The sequence below is a fragment of the Aotus nancymaae genome, unplaced genomic scaffold, assembly GCF_030222135.1.
Source record: "Aotus nancymaae isolate 86718 unplaced genomic scaffold, 86718_ANA_hifiasm-v0.15.2.pri h1tg000012l, whole genome shotgun sequence".
Classification (NCBI taxonomy): domain Eukaryota; kingdom Metazoa; phylum Chordata; class Mammalia; order Primates; family Aotidae; genus Aotus; species Aotus nancymaae.
In genome coordinates this window covers 23842741-23865883 of record NW_026988423.1, presented here as the reverse complement: position 1 = coordinate 23865883, position 23143 = coordinate 23842741, and the positions used below count along the sequence as shown (strand labels likewise).

At 41.3% G+C, this 23143-nt stretch overlaps 1 protein-coding gene across 2 annotated transcripts in view; it reads right to left on the bottom strand.

The window, feature by feature from the left end:
* The window catches only part of CBL (Cbl proto-oncogene), a 99670-nt gene that overhangs the window by 61589 nt on the left and 14938 nt on the right, over nucleotides 1–23143 (bottom strand). The window lies entirely within an intron of this gene.

Genomic DNA, 23143 nt, shown 5'->3' with positions numbered 1-23143 from the left:
GTATTTTTAGTAGAGACGGGGTTTTATCATGTTGGCCAGGCTGGTCTCAAACTCCTGGCCTCAACGGATCCACCCACCTCCAGCCTCCCAAAGTGCTGAGATTACAGGCATGAGCTGGTACGCCTGAAATAATTTTCACAAACTGAACACCAGGCAACAGAGGACAGGGACCACCCCCCGCCCCCCCGGAAAGGAAAACAAATAAGGTGAGCTCTATGATTGCCTGGAGACTCCTCATGTCTCAGCACTAGAAAGGGAATTCAAGAGAGAGACCATAGGGTCTGTCATAATTCCACCGAAGAATTTTGGGCCTGGGGAAGCCAAGGCACCTGGAGTTCACAGTGCAGAATACAAGAGAGGAGAGAGATGCATAGAGAAAGCCCAGCTTTGAAGAGCTACAGAGGGGACCTTCTAAGTCTTCAGCTAAACACTGATCAACACAGGAAAATAGCTGAAGCTAGGGAAAGAATCACCTGAAAGTAGTAGAGGGAATAATCCCTAGATCTCACACAAGGACAGAAGAGGAAAAAAATCACATAATTCAATGGGCATCAGGGAAAATTCACCCTAGATTAAAGGATGCTCTGATCCTGCCTAACAAGAATGAAAAGTATCAAACTATTCCATATAACGCGGCTGTGTCCCAGGACACAGCTCAGGACTATTTATAATACAAAAGAATCCAGCATCGAACAAGGTAAAATTAATGATGTCTGGCATCCACTCAAAAATTGCCCAGCATGGGATGAAGCAGAAAAATATGACTCTTACTAAGGCTAAAAATAAACCGATAGAATTAAATCTATGAGTGACAAAGACGACAGAATTAGCAGACAAAAGTCAAGCACAGTGGCTCACATCTAAAATCCCAGCACTTTGGGAGGGCTGAGTGAGGTAGGAGGATCGCTTGAGCCCAGGAGTTTGAAGACCAACCTGGGCAACATAATGAGGCTCTATCTGTACAAAAAAAATAAAAAGTCAGCCTGTATGATAGTATATGCCTATATTCCCATATACTTTGGAAGCTGAGGTGGGAGGATCGATATTTGAGCCCAGGAGGTAGAGACTGCAATGAGTCGTGATCACGCCACTGCATTCAAGCCTGGGAAATAAAGGGAGACCCTGTCTCAACTTAAAAAAAAAAAAAAAAAAAAAAAAGGAACTGTACCAAAATAACAGCAATATTAGTCACTTTTCCTATAATGTGCCCACAACAATTTTTTTTTTTTTTTTTTTGAGACCGAGTCTCACTCTGGGCTGGAGTGCAGTGGCACAATCTCAGCTCACTGAAACTGCCACTTTCTGGGTTCAAGTGATTCTCCTGCCTCAGCCTCCTGAGTAGCTGGGATTACAGGTGTGCACCACCATGCCCAGCTAATTTTTGTATTTTAGTAGAGATGGGGTTTCACCATGTTGGCCAGGCTGTTCTCAAACTCCTGACCTCAATTGATCTGCCCACCTTGGCCTCCCAAAGTGCTGGGATTACTGGCATGAACCACTGCGCATGGCCAAGAATTTTGTTTTTCATGGGTAGGTAATATTCCACCGTATAGCTATAACACATTTGGTTCATCTATTCAACTGCTGAACACTTGGGATGCTTCTACTTTTTGGCTGTTGTGAAAACTGCTGCAATGAACATGGATGTACAAATATCTGTTCAAGTTCTTGCTTTCAATTCTTTGGGGCATGTACCTAGTATAATAATTGCTGGATCCTATGGTAATTCTATGTTCAGCTTTTTAAAGAACTGCCAAACTGTTTTCCACAGTGGCTCTACCATCTTACATTCCTATCAGCAATGCATGAGGGTTTTATTTTTAAAATAATATCCATCTTGGCTGGGTGTGGTGGCTCACGACTGTAATCCCAGCACTTTGGGAGGCCGAGGCAGGCGGATCACCTGAGGCCAGGAGTTTGAGAACAGCCTGACCAACATGGAGAAACTCTATCTCTACTAAAAATACAAAATCAGCCAGGCGTGGTAGCACATGCCTATATTCCCAGCTACTCGGCTGGTTGAGGCAGGAGAATCACTTGAAACTGGGAGGCAGAGGTTGTGGTGAGCCGAGATTGCACCACAGCACTCTGTCTCAATCAATCAATCAATAATAAAATAATATCCACCTAACAGCTGTGAAGTGATATGTCATTGTGGTTTTCATTTGCATTTCCCTAATAATTTAACGATGTTGAGCATCCTTTCATGAGCTTAGTGGCCAGCTGTTATCTCTTCTCTGAAGAAAAAAAAAATCTATGCAAAACTTTTGACCATTTTTGAATTGTTGTGTTTTGTTGTTGTATTGCAGTAGTTCTTTACATATTCTGGATGTTAATCCCTTATAAAATACGTAATTTGTAAATATTTTGACCCATGCTATGTATTGTCTTTTCACTCCCTTAATGTCCTTTGATGAACAAAGTTACTGATTTTCATGAAGTCTAATTTATCTATCTTCATGCTTTTGGTGTCATACTTAAGAAATCATTGCCTAATCCAATTTTCATGATAATTTTCACTTCAGTGTCTTCTAAGAATTTTATATTTTAGTTCTTAAATTTAGGTCTTTGATATATTATGAGGGTTTATTTTTTGGGGGGCTCATCCTTCTGCAGGATTTTTAATATGTGGCATAAGGAAAGAGTCCAACTTCATTCTTTTGAATAAGGTAATTTAGTTTTCCCAGCACCATTTGTTGAAAAGACTGTCCTTTCTCCATTGAGAACCTTGTCAAAGAAAGTATCAATTGACTATATGTATGAGGGTTTATTTCTGGGCTCATAATTCTATTCTACTGGTCTGTATGTCTACCCTTATACCAGTACCACACTATTTTGATTATTGTAGCTTTGCAGTAAAGCTTTGAAATCAGAAGTATGAGTCTTCCAACTTTATTCTTGTTCAAGATTATTTTAGCTATCTGAGTTCCCTTGAGATTTTTTTATGACTTTTAGAATCCACTTGTCAACTTCTGAAAAAAGTGCTACTGGAATTTTGATAGGTACTGCAATGACTGTATATCAATTTGGGGAGTACTGCAATCTTAACAATTCTAAGTTATAATCCATGAACTCAGAAAGTCTCTCCATTTCTTTGGGTTTTCTCTAGTTTCTTTCAGCAACGTTTTGCAGTTTCCAGTGTACAAGTCTTTTGCCTCCTTAATTTTATCCTAAGTATTTTATTATTTTTCATACTACTGAAAATGGAATTGTATTCTTAATTTTATTTTTGGGTTGTTCATTCCTTATGCATAAAACCACAATTTTTTTGTTTTTTGAGATGGACTCTTGTTCTGTCGTCCAAGATGAAGTACAGTGGTGTGATCTCGACACACTACAACCTCTACCTGCTGGGTTTCAAGCAATTCTCCTGCCTCGGCCTCACGAAGAGCTGGGATTACAGGCACCCGTCACCAAACCCAGCTAATTTTTGTATTTTTAGGAGAGACAGGGTTTCTCCATGTTAGCCAGGCTAGTCTTGAACTTCTGACCTCAAGTGATCCATCTGCCTCAACTTCCAAAGTGCTGGGATTACAGGCGTGAGCCACCATGACCAGCAACTGACTTCTGTATATTAATCTTGTGTCCTGCAACTTTGCAGAACTCATTTATTGGCTTTAGTGTTTTCTCAGTGGATTCCTTAGGATTTTCTACATTCAGAATTATATCACATGCAAATGGAAAAGGCTATTTTTCCTATCTTTTCTTCAACATAGTACTAGAAGTTCCAGCCAGATCAATTAGGCTTCTTTTCTTTTTCTTGCCTAATTGCTCTGGCTGGAACTTCTACTACTATGTTGATGAGATGTGGCAAAAGTAGGCTACCTTGTCTGCTTCGTGATCTTAAACGGAAAGCTTTCAGTCTTTCACCATCAAATATTAGCTGCGTTTTCATGTACAGCATAAAATACCATTTTTACTTGAAAGAATGCCGAATAGACTATGGCTACTCAGACGTGCACAAGTGTCAGTGTGTTTCTTCAAAATGAACCATCCTGTCACCTGATGATAAACTGGCAGCTTTCATTGTCAATAATGAAATTAAAGCTTTTAAGCAAAATTTCATTTTTCAAACTTCTATCCACAACCATAAGCAACAGCCTTCCCAATACTAAACTTTTCTAATGAGATTCAATTAGCAAATTTAATGTTTCATTATAATGATGTATCACTATATGGAAAAAACTCTATAACCTAGTGAATCAGTATTTTCCAAGTGACCAATGTATGTTACGAAATCATGCATGAGTAAAAGAATCATTCCAAGTACAAGATAGCATGAATATTAAAGTACTAAATGTTAACTGAAGCAGTTGCACACTGCAACTAACCTTTCAAGAAACTAATACTCAGCTGGGCGAAGTGGCTCACCTCTGTAATCCCAACACTTTAGGAGGCTAGGGTGGGCAGATCACTTGAGGTTAGAAGTTGGAGACCAGCCTCGTCAACATGGTGAAACCCCGTCTCTACTAAAAACACAAACATTAGCCAGGTATAGTGGCACACGCTTTGTAGTCTCAGCTACTCGGGAGGCTGAGGCAGGAGAATCGCTTGAACCCAGGAGGCAGAGGTTGCAGAGAGCTGAGATTGCACTACTGCACTCCAGCCTGGGTGACAGAGTGAGACACCGCCTCAAAAAAAAAAAAAAAAAAAAAAAAAGGCCGGGGGGGGTCACTCATGCCTGTAATCTCAACACTTTGGGAGGCCAAGGTGGACAAATCATGAGGTCAAGAGATCGAGACCATCCTGGCTAACACGGTGAAACCCTGTCTCTACCAAAAATACAAAAAGTTAGTCAGGCATGATGGCACATGCCTATAGTCCCAGCTACTCAGGAGAATCGCTTGAACCCAGGAGGTGGACGTTGCAGTCAGCCAAGATGGAGCCACTACACTCCAGCCTGAGTGATAGAGTGAGACTCCATTTCAAAAAATAAATAAATAAAAATAAAAAAGAAACTAACACTTGTTCAGTTTTGGTCAAGTATGGATACACCTCCCCCTTGCCAACTATGTATCTGGGTGGCTGAATTTTCTTCATAAACTTCAACCAAAATATCATACTGTAACATATTGAATGCAGCAGATACGAAACTCCAACTGATTTCTCTTAAACTATGTATTAAAGAGATTTGCAAAAAATGTGAAAGAATGCTTCTGTCTTAGTTTGTTTGGGCTGCTATTAACAAAATACCACAGACTGGTTAATTTATAACCAGTGAGATCTCATCTCTACACCACGCCCAGCTAATTTTTGTATTTTTAGTAGAGATGAGGTTTCTCCATGTTGGTCAGGCTGGTCTTGAACTCCTGACCTCAGGTGATCAGACCGTCTCAGCCTCCCAAAGTGCTGGGATTACAGGCATGAGCCACTGCACCTGGCCCATTAAAACTTTTTATGTTGGCCAGGTGTGGTGGCTCATGCCTGTAATCCCAGCACTTTGGGAGGCCAAGGTGGGCAGATCACCAGGTCAGGACTTCGAGACCAGCCTGGTCAACATGGTGAAACCCGGGTCCCTGCTAAAAATACAAAAATTAGCTGGCGTGGTGGCATGCACCTGTAATCCCAGCTACTCAGGAGGCTGAGGCAATAGAATCACTTGAACCTAGGAGGTGGAGACTGTAGTGAGCCAAGACTGCGCCACTGCACTCCAGCCTGGGCAACAGAGTGAGAGACTGTCTCAAAAAAAAAAAAAAAACTTTTTATGTTAACATGTAATAGGCTTATTATTGTTATTTAAGTGTTTGAATGTTAAATACCTAAATTTTTAAAAATCTGTTTTAGTATCAAATATGGTAAATATTGATTGATATGACCCATATGTACCAAAGCTCTTTGAGGTCCTCAAAGATTTTTAGAATGTAAAGGGGTCCTCAAACCAAAGGCTGAGAGAAAAATTGCATTAATAATAATTTAAAAAAAGCTCTAGACAAGCAGGTAGATATCTGGCTTAAAAAAAAAAACACAAAAACAAAACAGGTTGGGCAAGGTGGCTCATACCTGTAATCTCAGCTCTTTGGGAGGCCAAGGCGGGAGGATCACTTGAGGCCAAGCATTCGAGACCAGCCTGGGAAACAAAGTGAGACCCCCATCTCTACAAAAGATTAAAAAACTAGCCAGGTGTGGTGGTGTGTGCCTGTAATCCCAGCTACTTGGGAGGCTGAGGTGGGTAGACTGATGATCCTGGAAGAGGCTGCAGCAAGAAAGCTCTGATGGTGTCACCGGACTCCAGCCTTTTGCGACAGAGCAAGACCCTGTCTCGTAACAATAAACAGGCCAAGCCAGGTGCAGTGGCTCATGCCTGTAATCCCAGCACTTTGAGAGGCTGAAGAGGGCAGATCACAACAAGGTCAGGAGATCAAGAACAACCTGGCCAACACAGTGAAATCTCGTCTCTACTAAAAGGTACAAAAATTAGCTGGGTGGGGAGACTGAGGCAGGAGAACTGCTCAAACTCAGGAGGTGGAGGTTGCAGTGAGCTGAGATCACGCCACCACACTCCTGCCTGGCAACAGAGTGAGACTCCGTCTCAAGATAGACAGACAGACAGATAGGGAGGCCAGGCATGCTGGCTCTCACCTATGATCCCAGCACTATGGAAAGCTAAAGTGGGACAGATTGCTTGAACTCAGGAATTCCAAAACCAGACTGGGCAATATGGCAAATCCCATCTCTACAAAAAAATACAAAAATAGCCAGGCGTGGTGGCATGCACCTGTTCCAGCTACTCAGGAGGCTGAGGTAGGAGAATCACCTGAGCCCTGGAGATTGAGGCTGCAGTGAGCTAAGATTGCACTACTTATCTCAAAAAAAAAATTAATTAATTAAAATCAAAAAACAGCCAGTCTCAGTGGCTCACAACTGTAATCCCAGCACACTCGAAGGCTGATGCAAGCAGATCAAAAGGTCAAGAGTTCTAGAACAGCCTGGCCAATACGGTGAAACCCTGTCTCTACTGAATATACAAAAATTAGCCAGGTGTGGTGACAGGTGCCTGTAATCCGAGCTACTCTGAAGGCTGAGGCAGGAGAATTGCTTGAACCCAGGAGGCAGAGGTTGCAGTGAGCTGAGATCGTGGCACTGAACTTCAGGCTGGGTGACAGAGCGAGACTCTGTGTCAAAAAAATAATAATAAAATTTTTTTTAAATAAAAAAATTTAAGAAAATAAAAAACAAACCATACTTGAAGCCTTAATTTACAACCTACCCCTACATTAGAATTTCTAAGAAAACAGTTATCATCGGGTTTTCATGATTTAACAAACCATAGTAATTTATGACCTACTGCCAGCACTATTTTCTTGTACAGGATGATGTGAGAACTAAATGTGACTTTTCACCTTGTCCATTGTAACCCAGTTTTCCAGTCTTTCTAGCTAGAAATTTTGTACTCTCTCTAGCCAGGTTCACTGAGCTCACTGTAATGTAATGATCATATTGCTACAACAAAAGGGAAAGTTTTCAGGGTTGTCCTTGTGAATCCATGATGTTACCTAAGAAATTATCACATTTTTTTCTTCTTGCAGGATCACTTGAGCACAGGAGTTTGAGACCAGCCTGGACAACACAGTGAGATCCCATCTATACAAAACATTTAAAAACAAGCCAAGTATGGAGGTACATACCCATAGTCACAGCTACTCAGGAGGCTGAGACAAGAAAATTGCTCTAACCTGGAAGGCTGAGGCTGCAATGAGCTATGATCATACCTCTGCACTCCTGTCTGGGTGACAGGAGACCCTGCCTCCAAAAAAAAATTTTTTTGGATCAACTGCATATTCACTGTAGAAAATTTAAACCACCTCTAATTCTAATACCCACTGTTGGTATTTTGGTATCATTCTAAGTGTTGCTTTCATATTTTAAAACACTTTCTACAAAAATGGGATTTTATTAAATATACAATTCTATAGCCCATTACTTTACTACACAGTGTGTCATATCATTATTCATCAGAAAAAAATAAAAATAAAGAAATTTTTTGAGAAGGGATCTCACATCCCTGATCAATTCTTTTTGATAAATTCCTAACAGTAGGCCAGGTGCAGTGGCTCAAGCCTGTAATCCCAGTACTTTGGGAGGTTGGGGTGGGCAGACCACTTGAGACCAGCCTGGGAAACATAGTGAGCCCAATCTCTCTGGGGAAAAAAAAAAAAAAAAATTAAATTAAAATAAATAAATAAATAAATATCCTACCAGTGGACTTATTAAGCAAAATTCTAAATCTCCTTTTTTTTTTTGGAGATGGAGTCTCACTCTGTCGTCCAGGCTGGAGTGCAGTGGCACAATCTCAGCTCACTATAACTTCCACCTCCCAGATTCTAGCAATTCTGCTGCCTCAGCTTCTCAAATAGCTGGGATTACAGGCATGCACCATCATGCACGGCTAATTTTTTTATTTTTAGTAGAGATGGGGTTTCACTACGTTGGTCAGGCTGGTCTCGAACTCGTGACCTCAGGTAATCTGTCCACTTCGGCCTCCCAAAGTGCTAGGATTACAGGGATGGGCCACTGCGCCTGGCTGAAAATTCTAAATCTTTTGATATATCCACCACCCCAGAAAGGCTAAACCAATCTCACCCCAACACAACCTGGTATGGCAAAACTCATGTCCCTGCATTCTCTTTTGGAATACTCATTATAAACGGATTTGCCAGAAAAATTAAAAAATAAAGTAAAAAAACAGATTTGTCATTTTTGCTACTTTTGCAAGCCAAAAGTAAAAATTATTTTATGCCTAGTAAACTGTTTTTTTTTCCTCCCTTTTCTTTTTTAAAAGCATCAGGGGCAGAGGCAGAGGTGGGTGGATCACAAGGTCAAGAGATCGAGACCATCCTGGTCAATGTAGTGAAACCCCATCTCTACTAAAAAATACAAAAATTAGCTGGGCGTGCTAGTGTACACCTGTAGTCCCAGCTACTTGGGAGGCTGAGGCAGGAGAATTGCTTGAACCTGGGAGGTGGAGATTGCAGTGAGCCGAGATCACGCCACTGCACTCCATCCTGGCAACAGGGCGAGACTCCGGCCCCCCACCCCAAAAAAAAAGAGGGCCTCACTCAGTCACCAAGGCTATAGGGCAGTGGCTCAAGTGATCCTCCCCATCTCAGCCTCCTCCTGAGAGTAGGTGGGATTTCAAGAATGTGTGCCACCACACCCAGCTAATTATTATTATTATTATTATTATTTTTTGTAGAGACAGAGTCTATGTTGCCCAGGTTGGTTTTTTTTTTTTTGCAACGGGTCTCACTTTGTCGCCCAGGCTGGAGTGCAGTGGCGCACTCTTGGCTCACTGCAACCTTTGCCTCCCAGGTTCAAGTGATTCTCCTGCCTCAGTCTCCTGAGTAGCTGGGATTACAGGTGCCAGCCACCACACCCGGCTAATTTTGTGTTTTTATAAGAGAGGGGGTTTCACCATTTTGGCCAGGCAGGTCTCGAACTCCTGACCTCAGGTGACTCACCTGCCTTGGCCTCCCAAAATCCTGGGATTACAGGTGTGAGCCACCACGCCCAGCCTTCAGGCTGGCCTTAAACTCTTGGCCTCAAGTGATCCTCCTGTCTTAGCCTCATAAATCACTGGGATTATAGGAATAAATCAACATGCCTAGCCCCAATCTATTTCTTTCTTTTTTTTTTTTTTGAGACGGGGTTTCACTATGTTCGTCAGATTGGTCTCGAACTCATGACCTCAGGTATTCCACCCACCTCGGCCTCCCAAAGTGCTGGGATTACAGGCGTCAGTCACTGCGCCTGGCCGCCCCAATCTATTTCTTATTTGCCCACTTCTCTTCCTTTTAAATTCCTCCTCCCTAGTCTAATTAATCTAATCTGGCCTACAGAGTAATAACCTAGTAACCTACCCATCTATTTCCATCACTGCCACAAGACCTTACCTATTTTCCAGACAGCAGCCAATACTATCACTGTAAAATACAACCACTTGAAGTATGTGGATCACAAACCACCTGTTTAAAAGTTCAGTGGCGCCCCCCAGAAAAAAAAGGTACAGTGGCTTCCCATTGTATCATCTATTCAGTTGCTTAAACTAGAAATCTATCCAATCCATTAGCAAGTCCCGGTATGTTAGCTTTAAAATACATCAAATTCTGCCCACTTCTTTCCATCTCTATACCCACCACCTTGGTCCAAGCCATCACTGTCTCTCTCCTGGACTGAAAATCTTTTCCAGGACCCATGTTGCTGTCCTTTCTAAAATGCAAGGACATATTTAACCTAAGTGAAAATCTTTTCCCACCAAGCCCAAACTCCTAAACATGAAGATCTAAGCTGCCATTACATACCACAAAGATTCGGTACACTTATTGAAACCTATTTTCAGGGTGCTAGGAAAGGATTATAGCTGCACTAATACTTCTGTCCAGTTTGTTAAATACAACTGTTCCACTGGATGATAATATGAAAACTGGAATAAGGTTTATGCTTTGGAAACTAATGTAAAAAGAGAGAATACATGAAAAGAAGGGACTATGTACTATTCAGAAGCAGTGCTTACAAGAGACAAAATACTCAATACGAATTTTTTTTTTTAAGATGGGAGTTTCACTCTTGTTGCCCAGGCTAGAGTGCAATGGCGTGATCTCAGCTCACCACAACCTCTGTCTCCCAGGTTCAAGCGATTCTCCTGTCTCAGCTTCCCAAGTAGCTGGGATGACAGGCATGTGCCACCATGCCCAGCTATTTTTTTATTTTTAGTAGATATGGGGTTTCTCCATGTTGGTCAGGCTGGTCCTGAGCTCCCAACCTCAGGTGATCCACCCGCCTCAGCCTCCCAAAGTGCGGGATTACAGGCATAAGCCACCGCGTCCAAGCTCAATACAATTTTTTTTTATTTAATGGTTAGCACATGTGCCTTTAGTTACTTCTGAATTATTCCAAACTGAATAGTTGAAATTATCAAGATAGCAAATCTGGATAATTTCCTTTTCTCTACCTCTAAAAAGAGAGAATTATATTAGAAAAGCTTAATCCTACTTGCACAATGAATACAAGCCAGTTTTTAAATTAACTGCACTTTGTAATCCCATTCAGCTTCTACTGTAACTTCCTGTAAACAAATGAAAACAGGTGCAAAACTCAGAAAGATCAAAGACAAAACAGAGGCTTATAGCTTTACTTTTTTTTTTTTTTTTTTTGACACAGAGTCTTGTTCTGTTGCCAGGTGCCAGGCTGGAGTGCAGTGGCGTGAGCTTGGCTCACTGCAATCTCCGCCTCCCAGGTTCAAGCAATACTCCTGCCTCAGCCTCCCAAGTAGCTGGAACTACAGGCATGCAACACCACACCCAGCTAATTTTTGTATGGTTTAGTAGAGACGGGGTTTCACCATGTTGGCCAGGATGGTCTCGATCTCTTGACCTCATGATCCGCCCGCCTCGGCCTCCCAAAGTGCTGGGATTACAGGCGTGAGCCACCGCGCCCAGCCACTTAATTCATTTTTTATAAGGTCTAAGAAAAATGAGGGCAAATTTATCTTTGGAGAACTTAAATCACCTAATAACTCTAAAATAAAATAATGAAGCAACTATAATAGATACAATTATGTACACTCTTTTTTTTTTTTTTTTTTTTGAGATGGAGTCTCACTCTGTTGCCCAGGCTGGAGTGCGGTGGCACCATCTTGGCTCTGCAACCTCCACCTCCAGGGTTCAAGAAATTCTCCTGCCTCAGCCTTTTAAGTAGCTGGGATTACAGGCACCCACCACCACACCCAGCTAATTTTTGTATTTTCAGAAGAGACGGGGTTTTACCATGTTGACCAGGCTGGTCTCGAACTCCTGGTCTCAGGTGATCCACCCACCTCGGCCTTCCAAAGTACTGGGATTACATCGTTGAGCCACCATGCCTGGCCAATTAGGTACAGTCTTATAGAGGATATTTATTTAATCCTGTATGAGATGACTCTTCGGGTATAAAAAAAAAAAAAGAAAGAAAGAAAAAGAAATATTTAAGAGATTGATTCCTCAACACCCGAAAAATTAGCAACAAACTCCCCTGTGCACATGGCTTTGAAGGAACACCTCTGTCTCCCAAGCCACAGTCAATTAGTCTAGAGGTCTGCACCTGGCCTGTGCTGTATTAATCCCAGTACTTAACTTCTCCTTCCAGAGGTTGGTCCAGGGACAATCAAATGCTCTATACCAAGCCAAAGTGATAAGTGGAACTAAGAGTCAGATCTTCTGCTATAGCAGAAACTCAGGCCAGGCATGGCGGCTCACGCCTGTAACCCTAACACTTTGGGAGGCTGAGGCAGGTTGATCACGAGGTCAGGATTTCGAGACCAGCCTTGCCAAAATGGTGAAACGACGTCTCTACTAAAAATACAAAAATTAGCCAGGTGTGGTGGCAGATGCATAATCCCAGCTACTTGGGAGACTGAGGCAAAAGAATCACTTGAACCCAGGAGGCAGAGGTTGCAATGAGCTGAGATCATACCACTGCACTCTGGCCTAGACGACAGAGCAAGACTCCATCTCAAAAATAAGCTATAAAATTTGGGTGTTACAGAGACCAAACTTTTCTGCAATTTACACATTAATCTGCACTGAGTATGGAAGTAACACCAGAAGAATCAAAGAGAACAGACGGAGTCCTAGCAACATTTCAATCCTGGTTTCAGTTGTTCGTGAGGCTTACTTGCATTCTTGCCTTTAGTGCAATTTTTTTTTTTTTTTTTTTTTATTTTTTGAGACAGAGTTTCGCTCTTGTTACCCAGGCTGAAGTGCAACGGCACAATCTCGGCTCACCGCAACCTCCGCCTCCTGGGTTCAGGCAATTCTCCTGCCTCAGCCTCCTGAGTAGCTGGGATTACAGGCACGCGTCACCATGCCCAGCTAATTTTTTGTATTTTTAGTAGAGACGGGGTTTCACCATGTTGACCAGGATGGTCTCGATCTCTTGACCTCGTGATCCACCCGCCTCGGCCTCCCAAAGTGCTGGGAGCGCCCAGCCCTTTTTTTTTAAAATAGTCTTGCCCTGTCACCCAGGATGGAGTGCAGTGTCGTGATCTCAGTTCACTGCAAACCTCTGCCTCCCGGGTTCAAGCAATTTTTGTGCCTAAGCCTCCCAAGTAGCTGGGATTACAGATAGGTGCCACCATGTCCAGCTAATTTTTTTTTGTATTTTTTAGTATATATGGGGTTTCACTATGTTGGCCCGGCTAGTTTCCAACTCCTGACCTCAAGTGATCCACCTGCCTCGGCCTCCCAAAATGTTGGCATTACAGGCATAAGCCACCATGCCTGTAATAGTGTAATTTAAGATACTCATTTTTCCTAGAATTTAAAGAGTCAACAAATATCTACTTTGGCTTAAGCTATTCAAACCAGTTTTCTGTTCAAGATTCTTTCTATGTACCCTATTTAACTAGCACTCAGTTGTCCCTAACCTCATCTATTAAAAAAAATAAAAACCACAGATGAAACATAAAGGTCTCTAACACCTGTTTATGATAAAACAAAAAACAAAGAAACCGAAAAACAAGACATGTAAGAAAACTTCCTTAACCTGATAGAAAGCCTTTACAAAAATCTCACAGCTAACATACTCAATGGTGTTGAGTATGTTATGAGGTGAACATTTTCCTCCTCAAGACGGCCACTCCTGATATTCCTATTCAACACAGCCAGGACGAATTAGGCAACAAAGAGATAAATGCATCCAGAAAGAAAAGGAAGAAGTAAAACTACCTCTAACTGCACATGACATGATTTGGTATTTAGAAAACCCTAAGGAACCTACTAAAAAACGACTAGAGCCAATAAATGAGTTCTGTAAAGTTGCACAGTACTGATCAATACACAGAAGTCAACTATATTTCTATATACGAATCCTAACATAATTAATTCAATTTACAATAGCATCAAACAAAACAGGAATAAATTTAACTAAGAAGGCAAAAGACTTGAACAGTGAAAGTTACAAAACATTACTGAAATAAATTAAAGAAGATATAAGTAAGGCCAGGCAAGGTGGCTCATGCCTGTAATGCCAGCACTTTGTGATGCAGAGACAGGCAGATTGCTTGAGCCCAGGAGTTTGAGACAAGCATGGGCAACATGATGAAACCTCCTCTCTACAAAAAAAACACAAAATTAGCCAGGCATGATTGTGCACACCTCTGGGCCCAGCTACTAGAGAGGCTGAGGTGAGAGGATCATCACAGCTTGGGTAGTAGAGGTTGCAGTGAGCCAAGATTGCACCACTGTACTCCAGCCTGGGCAAGAGTAAGACTCTGTCTAAAACAACAATAAAAATGAATAAAAATGTAAGTGGAAAGATATTCAGTATTCATGCAGTGGAAAGCAGTATTGTTAAGATGGCAGTAATCCCCAAAATGATCAACAAATCCAATACAATATCTATTAAAATTCCTGCTGCTCTTATTTGTTGGTTCATTTGAGATGAAGCCTTGCTCTGTCGCCCAGCCTGGAGTGCAGTGGCTCGATCTCAGCTCACTGCATCCTCCACCTCCCGGGTTCAAGAGATTCTCCTGCCTCAGCCTCCAGAGTAGCTGGGATTACAGATGTGTACCACAACTCCTGGCTAATTTTTGTATTTTTAGTAGAGATGGGGTTTTACCATGTTGGCCAGGCTCATCTCAAACTCCTGACCTTAGGTGATCCGCCCACCTCGGCCTCCCAAAGTGCTGGCATTACAGGATGAGCCATCATGCTCAGCCCCTGCTGCTCTTTTTGATAAGAAAACACTGTATTTAGGGGTTGGGCACAGTGGCTCACGCCTGTAATCCCAGCACTTTGGGAGGCCAAGGCGGACGAGTCACATGAGACTGGGAGTTCGAGACTAGCCTGGCCAACAAGGTAAAACCCCATCTCTATTAAAAATACAAAAATTAGCCAGGGGTTGTACTACACATCTATAATCCCAGCTAGTCAGGAGGCTGAGGCAGGAGACTCGCTTGAACCCAGGAGGCGGTAACTGCAGTCAGCTGAGGTCACGCCACTACACTCCAAACTGGGTTAAGAGCAAGACTCTCTCTTTTTTTTTTTAATTGTATTTGGGATCAAATTGACAAGCTGATTCTAAATTCATGCAGAAATTCAAGGGAGGTTGGGCACAGTGGCTCACACCTGCCAGCATTTTGGGAGGCTGTGGTGGCAATAATTTGAAGTCAGGAGTTCAAGACCAGCCTGGCCAATAGGGTGAAAATGCAAATCTAGTAAAAATGCAAAAATTAGCCGGGATTGTTGGTACATACCTGTAATCCTAGCTACTTGGGAGGCTGAGGCAGGAGACTCGCTTGAACCCAGGAAGCAGAGGCTGCAGTGAGCCAAGATTGTGCCACTGCACTCCAGCCTGGGTGACAGAGTAAGACTTCATCTCAAAAAAAAAAAAAAAAAAAAAAAGAAATACAAGGGACCCAGAATAGCAGATTTCAAGATTGTTTTCAATCTTGAAAAACAAAGCTAGGGAACTCACACTTTCTGATTCCAAAGCTTTAGTACAAAGCTACAGTAATCAAGATGGTGCGGTACTAGCATTAAGATAAATACGTAGATTAATGAAATGGAATTAAGAGTCCAGAAATAAACCCTTATACTTAGTGTCAATTTACTTCCTTCCTACAAGGGCAACAAGTCCATTCAATGAAAAGGGACAGTGTCTTCAACAGATGGTGCTGAGACAAAGGAATATCCACATGCAAGAGAATAAAGTTGGACCTCTACCTCATACCATATTCAAAAATTAACGCAAAAATGGATCAAAGGCAAAAATACAAGAGGTAAAACTACAAAACTCTTAGAAAAAAACAGGCCTCATGACCTTGAATTAGGCAACGATTTCTTAAAAGTACAAAAACCAAATAAATATTGGTCTTCACCATAAAAATGTCTGTGCTTCAAGGAATGCTATTAAGAAAGTGAAAAGATAACCAATAGAATGGGAGTAAAGTTTTGCAAATCATGTATCTGGTCTAGTATCCAGAATATGTAGAGAAATCTTACAACTCAACAATGAAAAGATAAATAATGCAACTTTAAAATGGGCAAAGGATTTGAATAGATGTTTCTCCAAAGAAGATACAATAGTCCCCCTTTGCAATACAAGATGTGTGGATGCCTGATAGTACTGAACCTTATATATATTGTTTTCTCAATCTGATAACTAAGACAGCTACTAAGTGACTAAGAGATGCTAGTGCATACAGCGTTGAGATGCTGTACAAATGGATAATTTGCATCCCGGCTGGGACAAAGTAGAACGCTGTGAGATTGCATCACACTACTCAGAACTGTATGCAATTCAAAATTTATGAATTATTTCTGGAATTTTCCATTTAATATTTTCAGACCATGGTTGACTGCAGGTAACGGAATTCAAGGAAGGTAAAACTGAGGATGAGGGAGGACAACTATATACAAACTTCCAACAGGCACATGAGAAAGTTTTCACATGCATCTGAAAACCTCAAGTCACCACTTCACCTCTAGTAGATGGCTAAAATTAAAAAGTCAGTAACTGGTAAAACCCTATCCCTACAAAAAAAAAAAAAATTAGCCAGACGTGGTGGTGGGCACCTGTAGTCCCAGCTACTCAGGAGGCTGAGGCAGGAGAATCACTTGAACCCAGGAGGCGGAGGATGCAGTGAGCTGAAATCACATCACTGCGCTCCAGCCTGAGCGACAGAGTGACTCTGCCTCAAAAAAAAAAAAAGTTAAAAACAAGTGTTAGCAAGAAATCAGAACCCGAGAGAGAGATCCAAGATGGCTGATGATTAGCAGCTCGGGCACGTACCTCCCAGTGAAAGCGCAAAGAACGAGAGGACGCCACACTTTCAGACGAATATTAGTTGCTCACGGACCACGAGATTCCCAGTGGAGGAGCTCCACGGGTCGCCAGGGTGACTCTTGTGGCCGGCGTGGCGGTTTTGCTGGTGCCTTAGCACACCAGTTCTTGGTGCAGAGTCCGGAAATTCCTGGGCAGAAAAGCACCATCAATCTTAACACCGCTGTTTTGGCCGGCTCAGTGGATTGCTCAGATTTCGGCGCAGGGAATCAACAAGTTGGACGTCAGAGACCCAGTTAGAAAGTTGGTAATTATAAAGACGACAGACGGACAAATATATAATGAAGGGAAGAAACCAGCGTAAAAAGGTAGAGAATACTCAAAATCAGAATGCCTCTCCCTCTACAGGGGATTGCAATTCCTCATCAGTAACGGAACAAGGCTTAATAGATTACACGTGTGTTCCAATAACAGAAGCAGGTTTCAAAACGTGGGTGATAAGAAACTTCTGTGAATTAAAAGAACTTGTTCTAACCCAATGCAAAGAAACTAAGAACCTTGAAAAAAGGTTTGACGAAATGTTAACGAGAATGGACAATTTAGAGAAGAATATAAGTGAATTGATGGAGCTAAAAAACACAACACGAGAACTTCGCGAAGCATGCACAAGTTTAAACAGTCGAATTGATCAAGCAGAAGGAAGGATATCAGAAGTCGAGGACCAGCTCAGTGAAATGAAACAAGACAAGAATGCAGAAAAAAGGATGAAAAGGAATGAGCAAAGTCTCCAGGAAATATGGGACTATGTGAAAAGACCTAATTTACGTTTGATAGGTGTACCTGAATGTGATGAAGAGAATGAATCCAAGTTGGAAAATACTCTTCAGGATATCATTCAGGAAAATTTTCCCAACCTGGCAAGGCAGGGTAATATTCAACTCCAGGTAATACAGAGAACACCACAAAGATATTCTTCAAGAAGACCAACCCCAAGGCACATAATCGCCAGATTTATTAGGGTTGAAATGAAGGAGAAAATACTAAGGGCAGCCAGAGAGAAAGGTCAGGTTACCCATAAAGGGAAACCTATCAGACTTACAGCAGATCTCTCAGCAGAAACCCTACAAGCCAGAAAAGAGTGGGGACCAATATTTAACATCCTTAAAGAAAAGAACTTTCAACCCAGAATTTCCTATCCAGCCAAACTAAGCTTTATGAGCGAAGGAAAAATTAAATCTTTTGCGAACAAACAAGTACTTAGAGAGTTCACCACCACCAGGCCTGCTTTGCAAGAGCTTCTGAAAGAAGCACTATACATATAAAGGAACAACCAATATCAGCCTTTCCAAAAATATATCAAAAAGCAAAGAACTTTAACACAATAAAAAATTTACATCAACTAATGGGCAAAATAGCCAGCTAGCATCAAACGCCGGTATTAAACATATATATATTTTAATTGGATAAAAAGCCAAAACCCATCGGTATGCTGCATCCGGGCCCATCTTACATGCAACAATACACAAAGACTCAGAGAGAAGGAGGAAGATTTACCAACCAAACAGAGAGTAAAAATAAACTAATAAACAAAAAGCAGGAGATGCAATTCTCGCTTCTGATAAAGTAGACTTTAAAGCAACAAAGATCAAAAGAGGCGAGGAATGACATTACATAATGGCAGAAGGATCAATGCAACAAGAAGAGCTAATGATTCTTTAGATCGATGAGACAGAAAATTAACAAGGACATCCAGGACTTGAACTCAGACCCGGAACAAGTTAACTTAATAAACATTTATAGAACTCTCCACTTCAAATACACAAAACATACATTACCACCTCACACCTATTCCAAAGGTGACTATATAATTGGAAGTAAATCACTCCTCAGTAATCGCATAGCATTTCATAGGTTTAAATTAAATATTGGTTGGTTGTTTGTTTGTTATCTTCTTCCCTTATTCCTTCCTGACTACATCATTAAGTATAATTATCAGTATAAAAGAGGTTTTCAATACCCATTACTAAATTGCATTCTAGCCTGGGCAAGAAAGCAATACTCCCATTCTCTCTCCCTCTTTCTTTTCCTTCTCCCTCCTCCCCATTCTCTCTCTCTCTTTCTCTTCCTTTTTCCTCCTTCCTATTCTCTCTCTTTCTCTTTAAATAAATAAATAAATAAATAAATAAAAAGAAAACATGAGTCTGAACTAGAGCAGCAGCAGCAGAGGTTGAAGGTATGTAAAGGAGATTTTGTTTGACTTGTAAAAAAAAAAAAAAAAAAAAAAAAAAAAGAAATCAGAACCCACATACATCACTGGGGGAGTGAAAAATGGTACAGCTACTGTGGAAACAATTTGGAGGTTCCTCAAAAAGTTGAACACAGTACCATATGACTCAGCAATTCCACTCCTGTGTGTATATATATACTCGAGAGAAGTGAAAACATATAGCCATACAAAAACTGGCACATAAATATTCATAACAGCATTATTCAGTAATAGCCCAAAAGTAGAAACAATACAAATATCATAAACAAAATATGGCCATATATAGAAATATGATTTAGCCATAAAAAGGAAGGAAGTACTGATAACATGCTACAGCATGAACTGTAAAAACATGCTAAGTCAAAGAAGACACTAAAAAAACTACAAAAGACCACCTGTTATATGATTCCACTTACACGAAATATCCAGAGCAGGTAAATCCACAGAGACAGAAAGCAGGTATTAGTGACTACCAAGGGCTCGGGGAGATCCAGAGAGGGGAATAAAGAGTGACTGCTAATGGGAATGGGGTTTTCTGTGGGGGAATGAAAATGTTCTGCAATTACATAGGGGTGATGGTTGCCTGACTTTGTGAACACACTAAAAACCACTAAACTGTACACTTTAAAACGGTGAACTTTATGGTATATGAATTATATCTCAATTTAAAAACTGAATAGAAAAAAAATAAAGCCTCTAAGCAACCAAAAAGACCACAAAGATCGTATGCAAAAGCCTATATATTTTTCCTTACTTACAAAAGTGCTTTCCTTTTTTTTTTTTTTAAAGACAGGGCTCCACCAAGTTGGTTAGGGTGGTATTGAGCTCCTGACTTCAGATGATCCACCCACCTCAGCCTCCCAAAGTTCTAGGATTACAGGCGTGAGCCACTGCGCCCAGCTACAAGATACGCTTTCAACCTGAGAAAGCTGATTGAAAAAATTAATTACCTGATTCTCACCCGAAATCTGTTTACTCTCATTTTACATATAATTTATACAAATCTGGGTTCAAAGTCCATAAAATATTACACTGTAGGAAACTGAATACCGTCAGGCACACTGACAGTGAAATTTAAAAAGAGGCAAAAGAGGCCTGGTGCAGTGGCTCAAACCTGTAATCCCAACACTTTGGGAAGCCGAGGCAGGTGGATCACTTGAGGTCAGGAGTTCGAGACCAGCCTAGCAAACATGGTGAAACCCTGTCTCTACAAAAACACAAAAAAATTAGCCAGGCATGGTAGAGCATACCTGTAATCCCAGCTACTTGGGAGGCTGAGACAGGAGACTTGATTGAACCCAGGAGGTGGAGGTTGCAGTGAGCCAAGATCGTGCCATTACATTCAAGCCTGGGCGACAGAGCAAGACTTCATCTCAAAGTAAATAAATAAATAAAGAAGAGGCAAAAGAACTTGTATACACATACTGAAGTCATTTGATAAGGGCAAATTAGATACAGTTGAGCCTTAACAACATGGGATTAACTGTGTGAGTCCACTTATACACAGATATTTTTTTCAATACAAGTCACAGCAAGTGTGCCTGCCTCTCCTGCCTCCCCTTCCACCTTTTTCACCTATTCTGCCCCTGCCACAGAAATATGGGTACTGGAATTTTCAGTACTGAGACAGCAGCCAACCCCTCCTCTTCCTACTCTTCCTCCTCAGCCTATTCAACATGAAGACAATGAAGGCCTTTATGAGGATCCACTTCCACTTACTGAATAATAAATACTTTTTATCTTATGGTTTTAATAACATTTTCTTTTCTCTAGCACACATTATTGCAAGAATACATATAAAATAGAAGCTGAAGTAGGTGGATCACTTGAGGCCAGGAGTTCAAGACCAGCCTAGCCAACATAGTGAAACACTGTCACTACTAAAAATACAAAAAAATTAGCCCAGCAAGAGGCACACCTATAAGCCCAGCTACTCGGGAGGCTGAGGCAAGAGAATTGTTTGAATGCAGGAGGCAGAGGTTGCAGTGAGCCAATATTGAGCCAGTGAACTTCAGCCTGGGCAACAGAGTGAGACTCCGTCTCAAAAAAAAACATGCTCTTTACAATAAACCTGTTTCATGACAGCCTATCATTTATAGGAGAAAGCCTAGAGGTTAGAAAACAACCCTCTACAATCTGACTTCAACCTGCATTTCCAGCATAGCTATCTCCCACAACCCTAATCAAACCAGACTTCTCTTTATTTTAAACATGCCAGGGCCTCCATTTTCATGCCACTGTGTTAAAAGACTTTTCTTGATTTCTCTGCCTAGAAAATTCCTACTTATCCTTCAAGTTCAAATTACAATGCCTCTATGCCACCTTCTCTTATGCCACTAGGCAAAACTATATTCATACTGCACTTTTAAAATGTTTCTTTATTTTTTTTTTTTTAAGAAGTCTCGCTGTATTGCCCAGGCTGGTCTCAATTTCCTATGCTGAAGTGATCCTCCCACCTCAGCCTTCTGAGTAGCTAGAATTACAGGTGCATGTCATTGTGCCTGGCTCCCAATAGCATTTTGTACATACCTCTATTAATGCATTTGTCATATTACATCAAATTTGAATGCTTAAATTTCCTCTTCACCTCCTACAACCAGAACCTAGTTCACAATACATGGTAGATAAAATTTTTAAGTTTTGGCACCTAATAAATTAAAATTATTTTTTAGAGGCCAGGCATAGTGGCTCACACCTGTAATCCTAGCACTTTGGGAGGCCAAGGTGGGCAGATCTCTTGAGGTTAGGAGTTCAAGACCAGCCTGGCCAACATGGTGAAACCCCGTCTCTACTAAAAATACAAAAAAAAAAAAAATTAGCCAGGTGTGGTGGGAGACACCTGTAATCCCAGCTACTTGGGAGGCTGAAGCAGGAGAATCACTTGAACCCTGGAGGTGAAGGTTGCAGTGAGCCAAGATCACGCCACTGTACTCCATCCTGGGTACCAGAGTGAGACTCCGTCTCAAAATAATAATAATAAAATAAAAAATTATTTTTTAGAAACTCAGCAATACAAAATGGCTAGCTAAAAGGTCCATATAGTCGTGATTTTAAGAAAAGTTACGAACTTTGAATACTTAAAAGAAATAAAGCTCACTTCCAGATAAACTGGAAGTTACAAAGGTTCCTACGGATTGAATTCACTCAACAGAATCTTTTTAAGAAAAGACAGGCCAACCACAGTGGCCTGTGGTTCATGCTTGTAATCCCAGCACTTTGGAGCGCTGAGGCAGGCGGCTCACCTGAGGTCAGGAGTTTGAGCCCAGCTTGGCCAACATGGCCAAACTCCATCTCTACTAAAAATACAAAAATTATCTGGGCATGGTGGCGCATGCCTGTAAGCCCAGCTACTCAGGAGACTGAGGTAGGAGAATGGATTGAACCTCAGAGGCCGAGATTACGGTGAGCCGAGATTGTACCACTGCACTCCAACCTGGGCAACAAGAGCAAAACTCCATCTCAAAAAGAAAAAGAAAAAGAAAAGACAGACATTGAGTCCATTACTCAGACTACACCTGAGTAATTTGTTGCAATAATGATAATATGGAAAATCATGTGGATAAAATGTCTCAGGAGGCTGAGACAGGAGAATCACTTGAACCCAGAAGGCGGAGGTTGCAGTGAGTCGAGATCATGCCACCGCACTCCAGCCTGGGTGCCAGAGCAAGAGTCCCGTCTCAAAAAAAAAAAAAAATACATAGTGATCCTTCAAATATTTATTGACTTAACTGCATTCGCCTCTGCCTATTTTATTTTAAAAGTTACTTTTACCTATAAAGGAAATGTCGTTTCACTTTGCTTCATGTTTTAAAAAGTTAAACTAGCAGCTTTTTTCCCTGTTATCCCACACATAAATTTACCTAATATATTAAAGCTTTCGGCAAGATCTGCTTGTTTGCGCCCAAACTCCACTTAACCCCAACCTTCTTTCTTCCAAACTCTCACCTACCCACAAACTTTCATGATCTTCAGGGTCTCCAAAGGATCTACTGCCTCCAACTCATTTTCATTACACTCAGTAAAAGATTTTTCAGAGGTAAACAAATCAATCAGAGTTAGGGATGGTACAATATCCTCCATGGCAACCTTTTATATAAACTACGTCTTTAAATCAAATGT